A 22,182-nucleotide genomic window follows, 5' to 3' on the forward strand; every position below is an offset into this window, starting at 1 on the left:
TCTACCCATGTCAAAAACCTTCATGAATTCTTTGCTCAAAGGATCATCACAGTCTTCAGTTTCCTGAGAGCTCTACTAGACTCAATCAAGTCAGTTATCATTTGCTGCCTAGTGAGAGCACCAACTTTTGCTGGACAGATGTACCAACACCTGCTGCAACATTTGTCCCTGCAAGCAGCCTTTGCTCAATATTCAGCTTTCCTTTTCTTTTACAAGGGACATCAGTGTCCACAAGAATATTTGGATGTTGGTCAAGAACAATACCACACAGTAAAGTAGGAAATGCTATGGGTAGAGCAAAAGATTTAGCATGTTCCAAAGTGGCATAAAAGACATAAGCACCATAATCAAACCTGGCCTTAGTTCCAACAACATAAATGAACCTAGCCAATTCTTTGGCTACATTACTGGAATGAGTGGAAGGAACCCGATTAACAACAACAATCTTATTCAGAACTACATATAAAGGAGATAGTTGAGATGCAGAAAGTTTCATTTGACAAGGCCATTGCTTCAGCTTATTCCCAGTGATTGTTCTACAAATATTATCTGTGACTTCCAGCTCAGCTACTTCCTCATTACTTCTTCCCAAAAATTTGTTGATTATAGAGGGTGAGAAGTGAACACACCTTCCTCTCACAAAAACCTGCCTATACTCAGGGTTTTTAGGATCATCACAATTGTCACCAACATTCACTACAAACCCCCTTACCAGCTTATCAAAACAGTCACCTAGATCAGACACTGTTCTCATCAGACCTTCATTCCTTTCACACTTCTTCTGAATGTGTCACCAAATGTAGCTACACTTGTCTCCCTTTCAAAGTCTGATTTACTAGAAGGGGGTTCTTTCTTTTCAGACTCTTTTTCTTCTCCCAGTAACAGATAAATTATTACTCTTTGTCCTTGGTGGACAGTAAAAAGGTTTCTTCCCAACAAATCTTATCACCTTTCATGATTTAGATTTCTGGACAAGTGTATTGACAGTTGTCACATTTTTACCAGCCCTACTTCTGATTCTTCCTACAACATTAGCACTAGGTGTCTTATCTAGTGACTTGTTACCAGCCACTATATCATTCACAATGACAACATCAGGATCATCACCCACACTTTTGTCAACAGAAGGTTCTTTATCAGCAAACAAAGACCTAATACTCTCATCAGATTTATAGTTCACAACACAGTGATCAGCAGACTTATTACCAGTCATAATTACTTTTGTAGTATTCTCTTTCTCAGTAGTATTCATCTGGTAAGAAATATCTGAAACATTATGATCTATTATAGTTTCAGGTGCTGCAGATGTATCAAAATATGTGGCAGTTGCAGGTGCCACAAATGTACCTACACTTGGTACAACATTTGTCTCAGGGATAGTTTCCTTGAGAGTTTCACCAACACAATCACTTGTGGCCTTAGTGGAAACACCAAAGTCACAATTAACAACAGCAGGGGGACACAAGAGGATCAACCATCAGTAGTTGATTAACCTTCAATACCAGATCATCCACACATGTTTGAACAACACTCTAACCCTTTTACTTAACAAGGACACATCTTGGTCACTGTCCTTGCAGAACCACACTCTGTATCATGACCTTTTGAATAGGCAAGATGTCATGCTTAATAAGTGTGAAGTCACTCACAAACTCCAAAACTTCTTAGTTTGCTTAAAAGCTTGACTAAGATTCTGATTATCAGCCCTTTTCTCGAGTGATTTGCAGTAGATAACCAAAGACAATTATCAGACCTCAGTATCTGACAATATTTTACTAGTGGAATCAATAGTCATGCATTGCTAGAGCATACTATTAAAGAAAGATCAGAACCTCCACATTCTGATTCACATAGGCAGATAAGCTTCTTCTGACCATACAACTTGAGCACTCCTATGCATAATTCCAAGCACCTTTCATGCCCAACTGTCATCCAACACGATTCTGCATAATCTGCAGGTCAGATGTACCAACATCTGGGAGCACATCAATCCCCTTCTCAGGTACCATAATAATAGATCCTTTATCAAGCTTACACAGGAAAAACAAAACACACATCTGCACTACCACTTACTTGGATCAGAAATAAACTCACCCAAGAAGTCAACCATAAGTTTCTAGTGTCAAAATAAATCCAACAAGATTCTGCATACTGCTGGTCAGATGTAGCAACATCTGGGACGACATCAGTCCCCTTCTCAAGGAACACACCAAGAGATCCTTTATCAAAGCCACTGGAAGTTGGCTTTTAGGGTTAGAAGCAAAAATAAATTGCTCACAACTTCGTTCAGATCTCTCTTCAACAAACTCATATATGAGTGCCTTTATGAGTGGACTTGAGATCACCCTCAAGTATCGTTGGCATCTCCAACAAGTTAGTTGAACCTCACCAGAGGAGAACAGAGTGTAGCACACTCAAAACCACCAAGAGTTTTCCCATCATATATGTATGCAGCGGAATTCAAACCAGAAAACTCCTCAACAAACTTCAGGCACACCATAATGACCTTTGCACAGACTCCACACTTCAGGTGCAACAGGTTAACAAAGGTTTGAAAATAAATCAAACCATACAGAAGCTCAAACATCAAAGCTATACATCGTGCCATGAATAGTCCATCCTCCACTTCTAGGGACCATTCAAACAAATATGAACTTCTTCAAGTCCAAACAACTTTTCAGTATTCCTTACTTGTTCATAACCAGAAAGTATCTTCCCTAGGATCTCACCCAGATACAGAACAGGATGCCTGCTCTGATACCAATTGAAATTCTGGTACACAGTAGACAAGTGTTGTCCACGATGTGCCGACACTTGTCGCAACACTTGTCTTAGCAGTAAGAACAATAACACAGAGCATTAAAAACATATACTGAAAAGCATAAACGACACACATAATTGTTAACCCAGTTCAGCCTAACAGCCTAATCTGGGGGATACCAATCCAGGAGGAAATTCACTATCAGCAGTATTAATTCGGAGCTAAACTCCCCCGTTTACAACTCCTCACTTAATCCCTACCCAATGACACTTCTACCTAGGAACTCCTAGATATGAGACCCCGTCTCACTCCCCTCAACCTTACAACCAGTAAGGATTTCAATAACAACATAATGGAGACACTCTCCTTGACAAAGATGAAGACACACTTCAATAACATCACCACCTAGCCAACGACTAAGTTCACAATTTGGAGTTACTTAAAAGCTTCCTCCAAATACAATACTCAACTCATTACCTACAGGTTTCTGAGTGAGGACATAGTGACCATCTCACAACCCGAGTGGTTCACTTTACACCAACTCTCCTAGAGAGTGGCTTAAAGACACGAAACCCTTAAAAGACTACATCTTTGATATTCTATTTTAGCTTCAAGTTTCGGTTAATAATAAGGGTTAGCAGCACCCTTTATATAGCACAGCCTCGTGGGCTTTTCACAATGCTTCAGCTCCAAGAAATCTTCTAGATGCAAAATATATATTTTTACCAAATCTTTCTTTGCATCAAATATTCCTCCCATAAATATATTTGTTGTAAATATATTTTAAAATTAAATCTTCTAATCTTCTTGAAGCACAAAGATTTATTTGAAAATAAATCTTTTATATTTTCTGCAGCAATCTTCACAAGATATATTTTTGAAAATAATAGTTCTATTTTTTGAAACACAAAAATATATTTTCCAAAAATATAATTCCTTTGGAAAATAGAACTAGGGTTCAGCTGCCTTCTGAAACACATTGATCACGTGCGCCTTGTTGTATAAGAAACCACGAAATAATTCTTCAAACAGATCTTCAAAAGATTGAGTAGAAAATAATAACATCTAGCTGGCGCGCGCAGAACAGAGTCAGGTGTTGTTCCAAAGTGTAACAACATTTGTCACAACACTTGGGGTCAGCACATTTGTCTCAACACTTGGCTAAAATATGTTTTCGCAAAATGTAGCCAATATACAAAAACCCAACAAGTATCATTGGCAGAAGGAAGAATTAAATCACAGAAAGTGAAAGAAAGAAAAATGAGCAACGAAGCAAAATCGGAGGTGGTGGATTCCGATCAAAGATTGATCATGTTCTTTATAGCAGCGATAAGAAGCATGTTTTCGCTGGCTTAGTTCTCATCACTGCCATTTTTTCTGTTCCTTGGTTTCTTATGAATAAAGGATCAAAACACCAATCTCATCAAGATTGAAGGTGTGAAAACACAAGAAGGGGGGGTTGAATTGTGTTTTAGCTAAGTTAAAACTTTTTCAAGTTCTTAACTCTGAAGGTGTGAAAACACAAGAAGGGGGGGTTGAATTGTGTTTTAGTCAAGTTTAAAACTTTTTCAAGTTCTTAACTTAACTACAACGGCAGCGGATAAATAACACAATAAACACGATAAGAGAGAGAGAGAGATCACACAAGCAATTTATACTGGTTCCTCTCACAAAACGAGAGTAGTCCAGTCCCCTTGCACTTCCAAGGGAGTTCACTATAATCACACAAGATTACACCTGCTCAAGCACACAAGCAAGAGACTTCTCAACAATGCTCAAGCACACAAGCTTAAGACTTCACACTTAAGCACACAAGCTTAAGTTTCTCAAGTAATAGTAAAGTATATAACAATATACAAATGCTCTTAACAGAACCTAATGAGAGCCAATACAAAGAGTACAGAGTATTAGACTAAAGTGCAAAAACACTTAACAGAGGTTCAGAGCTTGTATATCTCAGAGTTCAGAGTTTGTTCAGCGCACGTTCAATTCTTGATAATTCTTAATATATGTATGTAGTTGTAGCTGAATCTTCTAGTATATATACCACTAGAAAAGAGTCGTTGCAAAAAGAACCGTTGGGGTTGATAATCTTTTGTCTTCAAGCAGTCTGTCTTGATGCAGTTTGGTTGTATCCAAAACTAAGAAAGAGTTTCAGTTACTTTGACTACTGCAGAGTGGACTTTCCTTATTCAGCTAACAAAACTGAAGACCCACGTTCTCAAAAGAGGACAGACAAAACAAGAGTAGATGGACTGATCAGGCTTGAAAGGTCCTTTTCTTCATTGGTAGAAGAGTTGACTTGCAAAGGGAATCTTCACAGATATCCAAAAGATCTTCAGAGGTTGATGAAGCTTGTAATCAGTCAAGAAGTTCTGAAGACTTCATCCTCTGAATGTTGTAACTTCTGAAGTCTAACATCTTCTGAGCGCTTATGAACTTCTGAATTCACATCCTCTGAACTTCACTCAGAGCTTATATGATGCTTATATCTGCGCACTTAAAATAAATTTTTAGTCCTTCCAATTGTTTATTAATACTTTGTTATCATCAAAACCTTTATAGATTTAGGGGCAAACATTTTTAAATCAATTTTGTTCCAACAATCTCCCCCTTTTTGATGATGACAAACATCAGTATTAATTGACAATTGTTGTTAAATTAACTTATCATGTTTCTCTTAGGTTTATGAGGTTTGCAAGCTCCCCCTAAGATTGATACTCCATAAAGTCTGAACTTTATGTTTTATCCATGATATTTTAATTTAGTATAAGATTAAGATGGTTTGAAATAAAACAAGTTTCATATCTTTCTTCAGAGTGAGAGGTTTGCAAGCTCTCCCCCTAAGTCTCATAAGGCTAAGTTAAAATTGCACTCTTAACTTATCCTTACTTATGAAATTTATTTTAGTTTCAACTAACTTAGTCTCCGCATTGAAATACGTAAAACAACTTAAAAGTAACAACTTTTAATTTAACGGATAAAAGCGAGATAAAAGGCGTGGTTTCAGTTTTGAAACTTATCACTTATCAATTAATGCGTAACTACTCCCCCTTTTGTCATTATCAAAAAGTAAAAAAAATATTTATAAAACCAAGACAGTCAAAGAAGAAGAGTGGTTGTTACAAAGGTGAATTTATTTCAAAGACAGAAAACAACGCGCTTAAAAGGTTATAAAAAGGTGAACGAGTTAACATGCCTTCTTCAAGTAAAAACAAGAATAAACAAGTGAAACAAGAGAGATTAGGAATAATGAAAAGATTTAGTTTACGCATCGCAGAGTTTAAGAGAAAGAAAGAAGACGAACAACGCGAAAAAGATGAGAAAGATAAAGAAGACAACAAGAAACCACAAGATGCTGAGATAATAATCATCTCATCAGATTCTGAAGCTGAAGAGAATGAAGATGATGCTGACTATGTTGAGTTCTTGGCTAGCTATGTTCCAGAAGAGGAACAAGAAGGAGAAGAAGAAGAGCAAAACCCAGATCCCATAGAAATATCATCAGATGATGCTGAGGAGAAATCAGAGATTTCTTCTGAGTTTTATCCATCTGATTAGGATTAGGTTGTCTTTTTCTTTTTCTGTTTACCAATGTACTCAACATTGTTAGAGCATTAATAAAAATTTTCGTTTAAAAGCATCTGGTGTTCTTATGTTCTTATTTATCAAAGAAAATTATCATACGCAAACACAAGAAATATAACAAAAATATCACAGACCACATAATCAAGAAAAACAAACATAGCATAAAAGAAAATTGTTCAGAAGATAATAAGAAAATAAAAAAAACTTAAAACAAAACATCTTAAAATAAGTGCATAGAATCCTAGGGTTTCTTAAGGAAGGCTAAGAGTTGGTCAAATTTGTCGTTCAAGGATCCCACATTGGAAACTAAACCATCCACCTTGGTTTCCAATGTTTGGTGAGCAGCTCTTTGCCTTTCCAGACCTTCTTGTTGCTCCCTCAGAGCTTCTTGAAAGATCTGCAACTGATCAATAACCATAGGAGCTTGATCTTGAACCAAAGGCACTTGTTCTTCAACCAAAGGTGCCTTGCCTTTATCAGAGGGTTCACCTTCCTCTGGATAGTCAATCATCAGCACATCCTCTTGATTCTGAGAAGCCAGCACATCATCCTCTGAAATATCCTCTGGTTGCAACTCATTTGCCAACTGGGCAACTCTTGCAGCAGCTTCTTCTAACCTTTCAGACTCACACCTCTGAGTTTCAAGACTCTGAAACAGCTTGGAGTCTATCCAGATGACTTTGAAAGCGTTCAGACGTTGTTCAGCAGCAGCAAGTGCATCCAGCTTAGCACGTTCAGACTCAGCATGATTAAAAGTTGTAATCCTCTTCAACTCAGCCCTAGCCAGACTTTTCCTCATGAAGTTTATAACATCCAGATCTCTCTTACCAACTACAGCCTTAATCTCTTCAGCAGCACCATCCAAAGCATTGCAAATCCTTGCCTTAATGCTTGAAATTTCCAAATCCACATCAGAAGGACAAACTAGAAACCTGTCCTTTAACAGAGATAATCTAACCAAGTCATCATGAAACTGAGTGGATAGATTACTAAAAGGGTTAGATGATGAGGGTGAAGGATTGGGAATGGTAGAGATATTGGTTGATTCATTAGCAGGATTGTCAATAATGACAACTTCTGCCTCTGAAGGCTTGGGGGCACAAGTATGAATACGCTCAGGAGAAGCATATTCAGCACTTGGTTGAGGTTCAGGAATTGTTTCAGGAATGGGATTATCTGTTGGTTCAGGGTTAAATGATTCAGGAGTTTGATGTTGTGGGGATGCAGATGCAGGTGACAGAATTGGAGATGGTTGTTTAGTGGGAAAAGCTTGTTCAGGGTTAGGAATAAGTGATTCAGGTTCAGATGGTGATATGAGAGGTGTTTCTTTTTGGGGTGGAGGTTGAGGTGATTTAGGTTTAGGAGGTGATGAAGGTTTCTGGGTGAAGGTTTGGTTATTCAGAGGGTCTGGACTAAGATGTTTCTCGAGTTCAGACAAAGGGTTATCAGAGGTTGGAATATCAGAGGTTGGTAAAACAGTTCTGAGAGGTTTGGTGTAACCTATTCCAATCTCATTTTCATTAAAGATGAACTTAGTAGACTTACATTTACCTTGAGGAGTAGGAGCAGGTCTTTTCCTCAAACGTGCAGCCAGAGTCTCTTCATCAGATTCAGTCTCATCTTCTGACTCAGATTCTGCAGATGAACTGTCTACTTCAACAACAACAGGCTCTTTTGAAGCTTCTTCAGTAGCCTTGGTAGCAGATTCTTCATGCTTTCTCTTAGTCCTTTGCTCAGCCATAGATTGTTCAACTTTAACTTTCTTTTGAGCCAAAAGATCTGGCTTAGGTAGATCATCTTGAGTTTCAGCCTTTCTCTTTTGCTTCCTAGAAGGGTTATACTGGTTTGCAGGAGCCTTTGGAACCATACTCCTATCAACAACAAAACCTTCTTTTCTGAGCACTTCTAAGTAGTCCTGAATTACATGCTCAGCATCAGCTTCAGATATAACTGGATAGCCTTCTATGTACAGACGATCTTCAAGCCTAACAGAGAACTCTTGAGGAGGAGCAACAGGCTTAGATGCAATCAAACGCATCTTGGATAGAAAACTAGCATTCAGAATCTCTGGATAAAACTTCTTCTGAACCAATTCTGGGTGGAACTTCTGCAAGTTCTGAACCACGTGACCTTGATATAGAAGATCTGACAACAACCTGGGATAAACTATAGTAGTTTTCCTCTGAGACTTACTTGCAAAAATTGCTTCACAAATCCGTTCAAAAAAGTAATCTCCAAGATTAACTCTCTTCCTTGTCAGAAGGAAATATAACAAATGACGATGCGTCCAGGAGATTGTATCAGTCCCTCCAACTCTTGGACTGATAGAAGCAAGGATTATCTTGAACAAAACTCTGCACTCGTCAGTCAATCCTTTGACTTTCCCTTTCAGCTTGAAGTTAGTGCAGATGAGATGCAGAAGATCATCTCTATATCTGGTATCCTTTTCAAAAGCATCTAACTCTATCCCAGAGTTAGGTAGACCAAGGAGAGCATTGAAATGAATTGGTGAGAAAGCCATATTCATCCCACAGATGTTAGACCTAATCTGAACACCTGTAATGTATTCTGCTTCTGCTGTAGACAAAGCTATAGTAGTTTGTCTCTTACTAGCCCAGGAGATAAGGTTTTCACCAACAAATTGACAATTGCCACTTGTGGATTTTCTTTCAATTTTATCTCCAGCATAGTCAGCATCACAGAATCCATTTAGCACATAATCATTGGATTTCTTATAGAGAAGTCCAAGATTAGTTGTTCCTTTCAGATACCTAAAGATTCTCTTTACAGCAGTAAGATGAGATTCTCTTGGATCTGACTGGAATCTTGCACATAAGCATACACTGAATAAAATATCTGGTCTAGAGGCTGTCAGATAGAGTAAGGAACCAATCATACCTCTGTAGACCTTTTGATCTACTTTTCCTTCATCATCTGACTTGCTCATGTTGGTAGTTGAGTGCATGGGAGTGTTCATTATCTTGCAGTCATCTAGATTGAATTTCTTCAGAAGTTCCTTGGTGTACTTTGATTGATGAACATAAGTTCCTTCCTTCTTCTGATTGATTTGAATTCCAAGAAAGAATTTCAATTCTCCCATCATGCTCATTTCAAATTCATCCTGCATTATCTTAGAAAAATTCTTGCACAAGGAAGCATTAGTTGAACCAAAAATAATATCATCAACATAAATTTGAATGATTAAAATGTCTTCTTTAGTTGTTTTTCTAAAGAGTGTGCAGTCAACCTTCCCTTTTTCAAAACCCTTTTCAAGAAGGAAATTACTGAGTCTATCATACCAAGCTCTTGGAGCTTGTTTCAGACCATACAGTGATTTCTTCAATTTAAAAACATGTTCTGGGTTTGAGACATCTTCAAAACCAGGAGGTTGCTTAACATAAACTTCTTCAGAAATAAAACCATTTAAGAAGGCACTTTTAACATCCATCTGATACAAGGTTATTCCATGATTAACTGCATAAGATAGAAGTAACCTGATTGCTTCAAGTCTAGCAACTGGTGCAAAGGTTTCAGTATAGTCAATCCCCTCTTGTTGACTATAACCTTGTGCAACCAATCTAGCCTTGTTTCTTACCACTTCACCTTGTTCATTCAGCTTGTTTCTGAATACCCATTTTGTTCCAATAATGTTCTTGTGTGAAGGTTTAGGCACTAGAGTCCACACATCATTCCTTTGAAATTGATTCAGCTCTTCTTGCATTGCTACAATCCAAGCATCATCTTTCAGAGCTTCATCAATCTTTGAAGGTTCCATCATTGAGATAAGACCAACTAAAGATTCCTCATTTCTCAGTTGAGATCTTGTCTTCCTTGGACTATCCTTGTTGCCTAATATCAGTTCCTCTGGATGTGATGATTTGTATTTGAAGGTATTTCTTGGGGGCTCATCATCTTCAGACTCATCAGGTTCAGCAGTTGCTTCAGTTCTTTGTTGTTCAGAGTCTGTAGGAACTGTTGTATTCAGAGGTTCTTCAGAAAATGGATGTTCTGAGTAGTTTGGAATATCTGAATATTGATCCTCTGATACCTGAAATCTAGATAAACCTTCCACAAGCTCTGACACTTGGTCAGGCTCTTTGTCATCAAATTTGACATGCATACTTTCTTCCACAGTGTGTGTTTCAGAAATATACAGTCTGTATGCTTTTGAGTGTTCAGAGTATCCTATAAAAATACCCTTATAACCTCTAGCATCAAATTTCTTTAGATGGACTTTGTTATTTAAGATGTAACACGTACATCCAAACTGATGAAAATAAGAAATATCAGGTTTTCTTCCTTTGAACAATTCATAAGCAGTTTTGTTCAACTTAGATCTGATATAGATTCTATTTTGAACATAACATGCTGTGTTTACAGCTTCTGCCCATAAAAACTTTGCTACATTTGTTTCATGCATCATGGTTCTGGCCATTTCTTGCAGAGTTCTATTCTTCCTTTCTACAACCCCATTTTGTTGAGGTGTTCTAGGAGAAGAGAATTCATGCAAAATGCCATATTTTTCACAAAAGTTTTCAAAAGGTTCATTTTCAAATTCTCCACCATGATCACTTCTAACTTTTAAAATAGTGTAGCCTTTTTCATTTTGAATTTGTTTGCAGAAGATGCTAAACTCATCATAAGCTTCATCTTTTGTTCTTAGGAATTTTACCCAAGTCCATCTACTGTAATCATCAACAATTACTAATCCATACTTCTTTCCATTGATAGAGGCAGTGTGAACTGGCCCAAAAAGATCAATGTGAAGAAGTTCCAATGGTCTTGAGGTAGAGACAATGTTCTTAGGTTTAAAAGATGATTTTGTAATCTTTCCTTTTTGACATGAACCACAAAGTGTGTTTGAGTGATATTTGATTTTAGGTAAACCTCTGACAAGGTCAAGCTTACTAAGCTTAGAGATTAACCTCCAGTTAGCATGGCCTAACCTCTTATGCCAGATCCATTTTTCTTCACTCAAGGTCAAAAGACACATCACTTTTTGTTCATTCAAATCAGAAAGATTAATTTTATAAACATTGTTCTTTCTCAGACCTTTGAATATCATGGAGTTATCAGATTGTTTAGACACAGTACATGATTCCTTATTAAAGACAACTACATAACCATTGTCGCAAAATTGACTTATGCTCAATAGGTTATGTTTGAGTCCATCAACTAACCAAACATCATTAATAGATAGGGAAGAATTACCTACTGTACCTGTACCTATTATCTTTCCTTTTTGATTTCCTCCAAAGCCAACAGATCCTCCTTCTTTCATAATCAGCTTAGAAAATAGTTGTTTGTCACCAGTCATATGCCTTGAACATCCACTATCCAGATACCATGAGTGTTTCATGATATTTCTTTGAGTGGCAGGCTGTATGAGAAACAACTTTAATCATTGCGATAGAACTCTTCATCAAGGTTAATGATAAAGTCATCCCAGTATTCTTCCTCTTCATTTATCAAGTTCTGATTGTTAACTTGAGAATTTGTCAGCCATTGGTCTAGGACATACACTACAAGAAAACTGCTTTGGAGCGTCCGCCTAAAATAGACGCTAAATACCAAAAAACGGACGCTACAAGGGTTTAGCGTCTACCTAGAGTCTGTGTCGTGGCGGACACTTAATTGCCTGAAGCTAGCAGTTGCGTCCAGCAGACGCTACTTTAGCGTCTGTCTTTTTAAACGCAAAGCTGAAGCTAGTGACTTGAATATACGGCGGACGCTATTGGCTAATATTAGCGTCTGCTTTTGTTAGATGCTATGAATTAGTTTTTGAATAATATAGTGTCAACTAAAAGCAGACGCTAGCAGACGCTAATCTTAGCGTCTGCTTGTTTTAGATGCTATAAATTAATTTTTGAATAATATAGTGTCAACTCAAAGCAGACGCAAACATTTTTATTTTTTTTTTCAAATATAGCATTGTAGCTGATGGAAAATCAACAAACAATTAATATTAATGCAACTAAATTATAAATTAAATAGTTTTTTACTGGACCTTCTATTTATACCATATAACCATATATAATGTCAACAAAAAAGGTCTACATCCATGAAAATATAATCCACTAATAAATAATCCACCAAAATATCCCACAAACACTAGTGCAGAAAGGAGATACAACTACTGGCCAAACAGACTTTTCACTACTGGCCGCGGCCAGTAGTAAACGCGGTCGACGTTGTAAGTACACACTTTCCACGTCGGGTCTTTTTATACCCGTCGTGGTATCCTAATTTCTTCTGTAATTATTATTTAAAATTATGGGGATTCCACGTCGGTTTTTATAAATACCTGTCCATAATCAGCAACTATAAGAGAATTTCCAGGAGCAGCAATGAATGCTTGACGGATTTTGTATCGGTCTTTTTCCAAAGCTGGTTGATTCTAATGTATGAATTATACAAGTTAGATTAAATCTGAATTCATTTTAAATCCAATGATTAATCACATAAATTTATAATGCAGTAGAACTAACTGTAAGCTCAAATAATTGTAAAATATTGAGATAATCAAATATACATTTGAAAAGAAAATAGATACTTCTATTTGAAAGTTCAAAGTATAAATTTATGCATATCCCTCATCCAAATCCAAAATTAAAATAGTATGTGTTGAAAGTTCAAAGTATAAATTTATGTATATCCCTCATCCTCATCCAAAAGAAAATAGATACTTCTATTTGAAAGTTCAAAGTATAAAATCAAGCTGGAAGAACCTGCAAACTTGGTCTTCTTGCTGACAAGCGTCCAGTCTCTGTGTTGATATTTATGGAGCAATGAACACGCTGATCCTTTCCAGATATATTATGTCCCTGTCATTGAGACATATTAAGCTACCATAGTGCAGACATAAACAACATCACTATTCCAAACTTAAAATATACAAACAAACTTGTACCTGCACAGTGCCAACAACCTGCACAACAGACTTGTACCGAGCAACCTTACAAGAAAACATCGCAAAAATCAACTCGATGCAATGATAACAAAAACATAAAAATATACAAAAAAGAGAATAAAACATAAAGGTTGGAACAATTATGTTCCTATAATTAACAAAATTTTAAAACGATATCTGAAATTGAATATACTCAATCACATTAGCCCTTACAGAACAATTTTAGGGACTAAATTGATCGACCCAAAAGACTAACGTGGTCAAGAATTTCAATTTCAGTGATCATTTTGAAATTCCATTCTTAAACATGACTGTACCTCTCTGTGTTTAAGGTCCAAAGTACACCAACCTTGGTAGCTTCTTTGATCATAAGGTACTGAATTAATTACCTAGAGAAAGCCAGCACACAAGATGAGTGAGTAGTAATCAATTATTAGGCATAGCATACTCCAAAATAAGCAAGAATAAACATATGGTGATAATGATGATGATGATGATGAGAAGACAAATTTTTAAGTTAGCACACAAGACACTCTCTTCAAAACGACAGGAGACAAAGGGATCAGTGTAGACAAATAGTGAGTAAGAGATTTAGTGAGAAGATAGCTAGAAATTGTAAGCCTTATTTTGTATTGTAGTAACAATCTGCAAACACATTACCAAAATATTTCAAAAAAATTGATAAAACCAAACCTTAACCAAATATGCCAGCTACAGTCTCAGAACTCATTTTCTCATGCTCAAACTGCAATAATAGACAAAGGTCACATACTAGGCCTCATCCAGAAGAGAAATAACACAACCAGGTTTCTAAAGCTTACTTGAGAAGGTCATTACCAACCATGCCAGTTGCTACAATTTACTTGTAGTGTGCTGAGTAGCCAATGCAACTGATTGTTTCTGTCACCACTTAATGATCTCCTCAAGATAAAGTCCTTCAAAATAAAAAAAGAAACATTAAAGTGAATCAAGTTATTGATCAATTGTTTCCGGAATTCCGGTATATATTCAGTCCACATGATGACAGCCAATTCTAATCAAATTCAGAATATGGTTATTCTAATTATAATCAGCCAATTCACATAAAACACACAAAAGTACATTTACAAAAACCTAAAAGCATAGAAATCAAGCAAAACAAACATTAGTTTTCATTCTTCCCCATCCAGTCCTGATATTTTACTTATACTAAAAAGATTCCTTTTCAGAAAGAAGACAAAAAACTAAAATAAAAAATGCAATTGAAGTCAAGAACTTGTTTTGTGTTCCATGTGAACAGAGACTGTAAACTAATTTTGAAGTAATTTGATGACTTCTAATAGATAACTACATTAGATGGCTAAGAACCATTGTCATTCCCAATATGAACTTGTCCATTTCTTTCGTGAATATCAATGAGGGTTGGTGATGACAAAATTAGCAAGTGTACTAACTTATCGTTAAGTAATAATATTTATAAAGTTCGTATCCGCAGGGATTGTTCAATCTCGACAAAACAATTGAATCGTATTTAGGACGTAAATATAAGGGGGTATGCTTGGCATATATTTGGTTTATAAGACAATTATAATAAAGATTGCAATAAATTGACAAAGACTTTTTAATGGAGCGGAGCGATTAGGGATTGTTTCGAATCCTCTCTGTATCCCTATTTGGTACTCTAGGTTCTAATTCTCAACAACCAAACTCTAATAGTTACGATAATTTAACAAAATAGATTAAGTCCAATTCCTTGGCTCATGATCCCTTTTATCTAATAAAGTACCCTAATTCCTTAGGCGAAACTAATATTATCAAAAGCGTTATTGAACGTTAAATTCTCAATCATACCAACTAATTCTTTATTCCTAAAGCAATTACGATTGGCAAACAATTAATTTAGTTCTAGTAATAAAACCTAGGGTCAGTAATGAATTATTTCTTGAAATCAATTCGATATTGGCCAAATAAAGAAAAGCATTAAACACGAAATTAACTGAATAACTATTAGTTTTGATTGCATAAATAAGAACACGTAGTTACATGGTTCAAATAGTTCTATAGAGAATCATCTAAAATCCCTAATCTGATAAGATTAGTTACTCATAATAATAATTGACATAACAATTAAATAATAATAAATCAATGATAAAGCACCTTGAAATAAGACTAAGAATTCTTCTCTCCTTTTGGTCAAAGCCGTAATCCTTTTTTTCTTCCCGTGATGCCTCTGCGTGAATCTCCTCTTTAGGTTGGGAAAAGCTGCTATTTATATCCTTTGAGAGGAGTACAAATCACGTGCTATAATTCTGCCAAGTCGCGTCCGTATACTATACTTTCAAGGCATTTATTTTCTTTTTTTATGACGTGTCAACGCAAGATATGCATGTGCAGCATAATTCTCGTGGACAGGCAAGTGACAAATCGCGCCACTACATAGTTCTCATGGGGACGCGAAGAAAACAGAGAGTGTTTTAACTCCAAAACATTGAAATTTTTCTCCTTTTGATCTTTTGGTTTTTAGTCTTCAAATTCTTTTATATGTCAATTTCTTCAAATATTCTTCTCTTTGACCATGAATTACTACTAAAAACTAATTAAAAAAAACTAAAATTGGAATTAAAATTAGCAAATAAGTGACTGTCATCACAACCCCAAACTTGAACTGTTACTTGTCCTCAAGTGACATGTCTGTCAAAACAAAACTATCAGGGAATTAACAAATTAATTTGAATGATAAAAATCTCACAAACTTTTTTCTCTTCATCCGGCAATAGAACCACCGGTGTTAACTTCAGTGATCCTGCTCAATCAACATTTTGGCTTCCAAGACTTGAATCAAATTTGGTCCAATGACCGTTCCACACAATGTACAAAGTTCAACCTTATCTCTCACTGACTAATTCACTCAATTTTTGACAGGGTATTCACTCCATCAACATGCAAATGCTATTTTACCATAAGCTTGAAAAAATTCTGAACGTCAATCAAAGTAAATACATCGCACACATTTTTGAGGTCTTGAGGGTTATAACTTGGCTTAGGTAAATGATGAGATAATTTTGGGAAAAGTAGGCTAATTTGGAGTTAGGTATCCACTACTATTTCTTGTTGAAAAATTACCATTATTGGGACTCAAATCATTGTTAATTAGGTACTTAGAGAACTTATCCTTCAATTTTTTTTTTTCTTTTTGAAGATGCCAATATTTTTCATGTTTAATGGCTCTTTATTTTTTTTTTCTAAGAAACTCCATTATTTTTGTGTCTTTATTATTCTCTTTTTTTTTTTTTTTTTTTCAAGTTCTCTAGTACATCTACCCCAAACTTAAGATGTTGCTAATTCCAGAAGCAACCCCAAACTTAAAATGATGCCATGACAAGAAAATTTAAAGCTTCTACCTAACTCCAAGGAGGGCAAACAGATAAAAAATTTCAGGTCTAAAAGGCTTATAATTTGGTATGTCACCGAAAGAAAAGGGATTTTTTTTTTTAGGCTCAAAATGGTTTAGCAACGGATAAATAATAAACAGGGTAGCTTGAAAAAGGCTCAGAGTACCAAACAAATGTGCCTCTATGTGTGTAAATGCAAAACCAAACAACAGTAGAGAATAGTTGCAAGTTCTAGAAAATATACAAAGCATGGATACACTCATAAGATGTGAAAGAAAAAGTATACCGTGGAATTTATTTGGCTCAATATGCTCACCAGCTGAGGTATCTGAAGGTTGAACTAGTACACCATGCAAAACTCCATCTTTCATATTCATCTTTTTGTCTCTTTAACCATCGCACTTTCATGAGCAGTCACACATAAGTTATTCTTTTATCTGCAAGTCTGAGAGATTCACATCATGCAAATTCAGGTATTAACACACTGACAATTCTGAAAAGACATAAAAACATTCAACTTGATAATAAACAAAGTAACATAAGGCTGAAACACAAGGGATTGTTAGCAGACGACATCATTGATAGTCTCTCTTTTTTGTTTTTTTTTTTGTTTTACCTTTTTTTTTTCCTTTTTTTTTTGACTAAAAATAAAGACTAAAATAAAACATACCAGATGGGTTGCCTCCCATCAAGCGCTTCTTTACCGTCATTAGCTTGACACATCAACCACTGTCAGGGTGGCCTGAATGATAGCAGGAACACATCATCCTTCCTCTTCCTCTTGTTTGGTAAGAATTCCTTGAATTTCACATAGAGAATTAAGTGTTTCCATCTTCCAGCAACTAAGCTTTCAGAACAAGCACTCTCCCATCTTGGAGAAGAATGAGACTTCTTTTGCAAGGGGTTTTTCTCTTCAAACTCCATTGGTTGAAACTCAAATGTAACATAGAGATCAAAATGATTCACTCTTCTCATGACATTCTTATTGGTTTTCAATTTTTCTTCTTCTCCAATAGCATGATGTTTCATCTCCATCTCAACCAACTTCTCACACTTATTTGCCTTTTCAACAAGATTACCACATTCAACTTCAAATCCATCAAATGAACCTTGATTTGACCTCAAAAATTCAACCAAAATATTTTCGAGTTGAGAGTTGAAATCAATCTTAATCCCTTGATGTTCTTCTTCCTTTAAGCAAGACTCCTCACAATAGTCATTGTGATGATTCACCCCGCAAAAATCACTTCTCACCTTCAATCTTGAAATCTTTGCATCCAACCTCTCTTGCTCATAAGATAGTAAACATAGTTGATAACAAATGATAGCTATTTCTTCGGAATCAACCAATCTATTATCAGTCAATTTCATTGCTACAAAACTTGGAGAAATTTTTTAGTAGCAAAGCAAACTAAAGAAGACATAAAGAGAAAATTTTATATATACAAGAATAAAATGAAAATAACAAGAAAAATAAAATAAAAATCCTAAGTAAAATAAATTGTCTTGTCAAAATTAATCAACAATCCCCGGCAACGGCGCCAAAAACTTGATGACAAAATTAGCAAGTGTACTAACTTATCGTTAAGTAATAATATTTATAAAGTTCGTATCCGCAGGGATTGTTCAATCTCGACAAAACAATTGAATCGTATTTAGGACGTAAATATAAGGGGGTATGCTTGGCATATATTTGGTTTATAAGACAATTATAATAAAGATTGCAATAAATTGACAAAGACTTTTTAATGGAGCGGAGCGATTAGGGATTGTTTCGAATCCTCTCTGTATCCCTATTTGGTACTCTAGGTTCTAATTCTCAACAACCAAACTCTAATAGTTACGATAATTTAACAAAATAGATTAAGTCCAATTCCTTGGCTCATGATCCCTTTTATCTAATAAAGTACCCTAATTCCTTAGGCGAAACTAATATTATCAAAAGCGTTATTGAACGTTAAATTCTCAATCATACCAACTAATTCTTTATTCCTAAAGCAATTACGATTGGCAAACAATTAATTTAGTTCTAGTAATAAAACCTAGGGTCAGTAATGAATTATTTCTTGAAATCAATTCGATATTGGCCAAATAAAGAAAAGCATTAAACACGAAATTAACTGAATAACTATTAGTTTTGATTGCATAAATAAGAACACGTAGTTACATGGTTCAAATAGTTCTATAGAGAATCATCTAAAATCCCTAATCTGATAAGATTAGTTACTCATAATAATAATTGACATAACAATTAAATAATAATAAATCAATGATAAAGCACCTTGAAATAAGACTAAGAATTCTTCTCTCCTTTTGGTCAAAGCCGTAATCCTTTTTTTCTTCCCGTGATGCCTCTGCGTGAATCTCCTCTTTAGGTTGGGAAAAGCTGCTATTTATATCCTTTGAGAGGAGTACAAATCACGTGCTATAATTCTGCCAAGTCGCGTCCGTATACTATACTTTCAAGGCATTTATTTTCTTTTTTTATGACGTGTCAACGCAAGATATGCATGTGCAGCATAATTCTCGTGGACAGGCAAGTGACAAATCGCGCCACTACATAGTTCTCATGGGGACGCGAAGAAAACAGAGAGTGTTTTAACTCCAAAACATTGAAATTTTTCTCCTTTTGATCTTTTGGTTTTTAGTCTTCAAATTCTTTTATATGTCAATTTCTTCAAATATTCTTCTCTTTGACCATGAATTACTACTAAAAACTAATTAAAAAAAACTAAAATTGGAATTAAAATTAGCAAATAAGTGACTGTCATCAGTTGGCTTAACTCTATGATGTTATTGTTAATAGCGGCGCTATAGGCGCTATGCAGACCCCCTCCCCTCATCCTAAAAAATCAACCAGGTTAAAATATAGTACTTAAATTACCCTAACACAAAGTAATCAATTAAAATGAAAAAGAAACATTGAATATTACATGAATCGAAAAAGCATTAAACAGATAAAATTCAGTTTGATTTGGTTTCTGATACAAAAATTGAAACAACAAATAGGTACCTTAAGGCCAAGTAATTTAATAAATTCGCTGGCCAAGTATGATGAATTCAGTATCAGCTGCTTCCACTATAGCCTATAATCACCCAAACATCAAAGAAGACCTAATTCATTATGATTCAGTGAAATCCAAATGCTAAAACAATTCAATTACACTTTAGAACACTAACATAAGTAAAATTAGGAAGGGATCAATTCGAATACACAGAGATGGAAACATATTTCACTTTACCTTTTAACATATGCAAAGGAATCAAACTGAAACCTAACAAAAGAAGTAAAATTAGAGCAAAAGAAGTCAAAATAGGAAAAATCAGAAAGGAACAAATCGAAACTGAAAGAGGTGAAATCCGAACAAATCGAACCTGAAAGTGTGCAATACGGAACAAATCGAAACTGAAAGCGTGAAATCCGAACAAATAAGAAAGTCAAATTAGGTCACGCAATAGCAATAGCTAGAACCCTATTAAGATACATTCACATGAAAGTGAATAAATTTAAGTGTAAAAATCACATTTAGAGACAAAATCACATGTAGAATCAATTCTAATCACTATTAGAAACACTAAACACATCAAAATCAATTTTAAGTCTTAAAGAATCATCTTTTGGCTCTCCTAACAAATTGAATGGACTTAAGTATGGTTGCTAAGATAGAGGTATATGAAATAGAGTAAATTAAGCATGTGATCACCGGCACAAAGATAGACAATTGACAAATCAAAATCAAAAGAAGAAACATAGGAGTATATGATAAACGACCGATGCAAATATGTATTCATATTTTCCCAGCTTGACAAGAGATCTATGAAAGAAATTTACAACTTTTGCCAAGGTCTTGGAACAAATGCAATTCAAACAAAAAGTGAACAGATAGAACTTAAACAAGAGGGATTACAATACAACCAATTTTACCATTAAGCTAACAACTTAACAAGCTTGTTATATGTTGACTTTTTTGTGTCCATGATTTCAAAATTATATGCTAATATGTTATGTTAAGTAAGATTATACTGAGATAAAGAGGTTTAAAGGATTCAATGAATAATCAATTAGTATAGTATTGCTAAGATAAAGAGGTCCAAAACTAAGATTATGATTCTTCTTATCAAAATCTCATGTGAAAAAACCTAGAACCTCCTATCAAAATCTCATATCTCAAACCAACAGCGACATGATTCTTTCAACAGTAGTAAGTAGCAAATTTTACTTCTTAATAGAATTTATCATACCCTGGTTAGGAATAGATATCATAGCATCGGTAAAGAAAAATGCAAAGATAATTACCACCATCATCCGATCCATCCCTGTGTTGAACAAGAGACGTTAACCATATGATGCAAAATTAAGATAAGAGATAAATATTGTATTAGTGCAGGGTAAACTTTCATCTAGAGTCAGTATAAATTAAATGGACTTAATTATGGTTGCTCAAATTGAACATGAGCAGAAAGTTTGATTTTCATCTAGAGTCTTACTGTTGATGCTTATCTTATTATTATCATCATTGTTATGGTGAACCCAGTATTCAATAAACCCACACAGACACACAATAACACACTTATCACACAATAATACAACACCAAAATACTTAACATTAGAAAGGCACCACAAACACAAAAGAACAGCAATAGTACGCAAAAACTGCAAAAAAAATGAAGAGATGAAGTTACTTAACAGACAGTAATACAACACCAACACACTTAACATTAGAAAGGCACTTAATCGTTGGTAGTGTCACTTTGAGAGCTGAAGAGATGAAGTTACTAACCTTGTAACCACGAGAACGATGGATAATAACGGCGGAGTGATTGAGGTTGTTCTTCACAGATTAGGGTTGATGGAAGGGTTTTCTTCTTCCACAGCGGATTGTTCTTCGACGGGGACGAATTCGGAGGATTACGGTTGTTGAGACGAATTTGGTTCACCCATTCTGACGAATTCAATTCCGTTTACCCATTGTTGGAGGATTAGGGTTGTTTTCTTCTTTTTCTGTATTTTTTTGTCACTTCTTTTTGTGTATTTGAGAAAGAAAAGCAAAAATATATCAAATGATATATTATTGTTCATTGCTGAAATAGGGAATGAAAAGAAAAAAGTGGGAAAATGAAAAATTGGGAAAAAAAATTGGCTCTTAACAAAAAGTTTTTTTATATTTAATTTATGGGTCATGTTAACTTGTGCCCTAAGGGCACATGTTAAGCTACCTAAAAATAGAAATATAGCATTTAATGATACAAAGAATTTAATGTTTAGATAATTGAATACACCACAAATTTAATAAATTTTTTCCATATTTATCTTCTTAACATGTGCCCTTAAGGGCACAAGTTAACATTCTCCTTAATTTATTATTTATTAGAGTCCGCTCCAGTAGACTCTAAGATGAATTTTATTTTATTTTTTATTAGTGTCTCAATCGTGTCTATCAAAGCGGACGCTATCTATAATTATTTAATTAAAATAAAGATTTACAATAAAAAGACAGTAGCGTCAGTCATACAGACTCTAAATAGACGCTAATAGCGTCCGCGTCGGGGCA

The 22,182-nt window shown here is 35.1% G+C and overlaps 2 long non-coding RNA genes across 3 annotated transcripts; both read right to left on the reverse strand.

Moving 5' to 3' along the window:
- Window positions 1-12,330: 12,330 nt before the first annotated feature.
- LOC123883998 lies at window positions 12,331-14,163 on the reverse strand. The gene is made up of 5 exons (XR_006800613.1): window positions 14,081-14,163; window positions 13,577-14,004; window positions 13,260-13,304; window positions 13,078-13,173; window positions 12,331-12,746 (listed from the first exon to the last, which is right to left on the reverse strand). It is a non-coding gene; the product is annotated as an uncharacterized LOC123883998 (long non-coding RNA).
- On the reverse strand, window positions 14,159-21,724 carry LOC123883999. Of its 2 annotated transcripts, XR_006800615.1 has the most exons (6): window positions 21,412-21,712; window positions 20,873-20,947; window positions 20,006-20,103; window positions 19,873-19,905; window positions 19,644-19,716; window positions 14,165-14,194 (listed from the first exon to the last, which is right to left on the reverse strand). It is a non-coding gene; the product is annotated as an uncharacterized LOC123883999 (long non-coding RNA). The 2 variants fall into 2 exon arrangements; XR_006800614.1 differs by having other exon boundaries at window positions 14,159-14,194; window positions 20,006-20,947; window positions 21,412-21,724.
- Between the last annotated feature and the right edge of the window lie 458 nt (window positions 21,725-22,182).

Source organism: Trifolium pratense, linkage group LG5, assembly GCF_020283565.1.
Source record: "Trifolium pratense cultivar HEN17-A07 linkage group LG5, ARS_RC_1.1, whole genome shotgun sequence".
Lineage (NCBI taxonomy): Eukaryota > Viridiplantae > Streptophyta > Magnoliopsida > Fabales > Fabaceae > Trifolium > Trifolium pratense.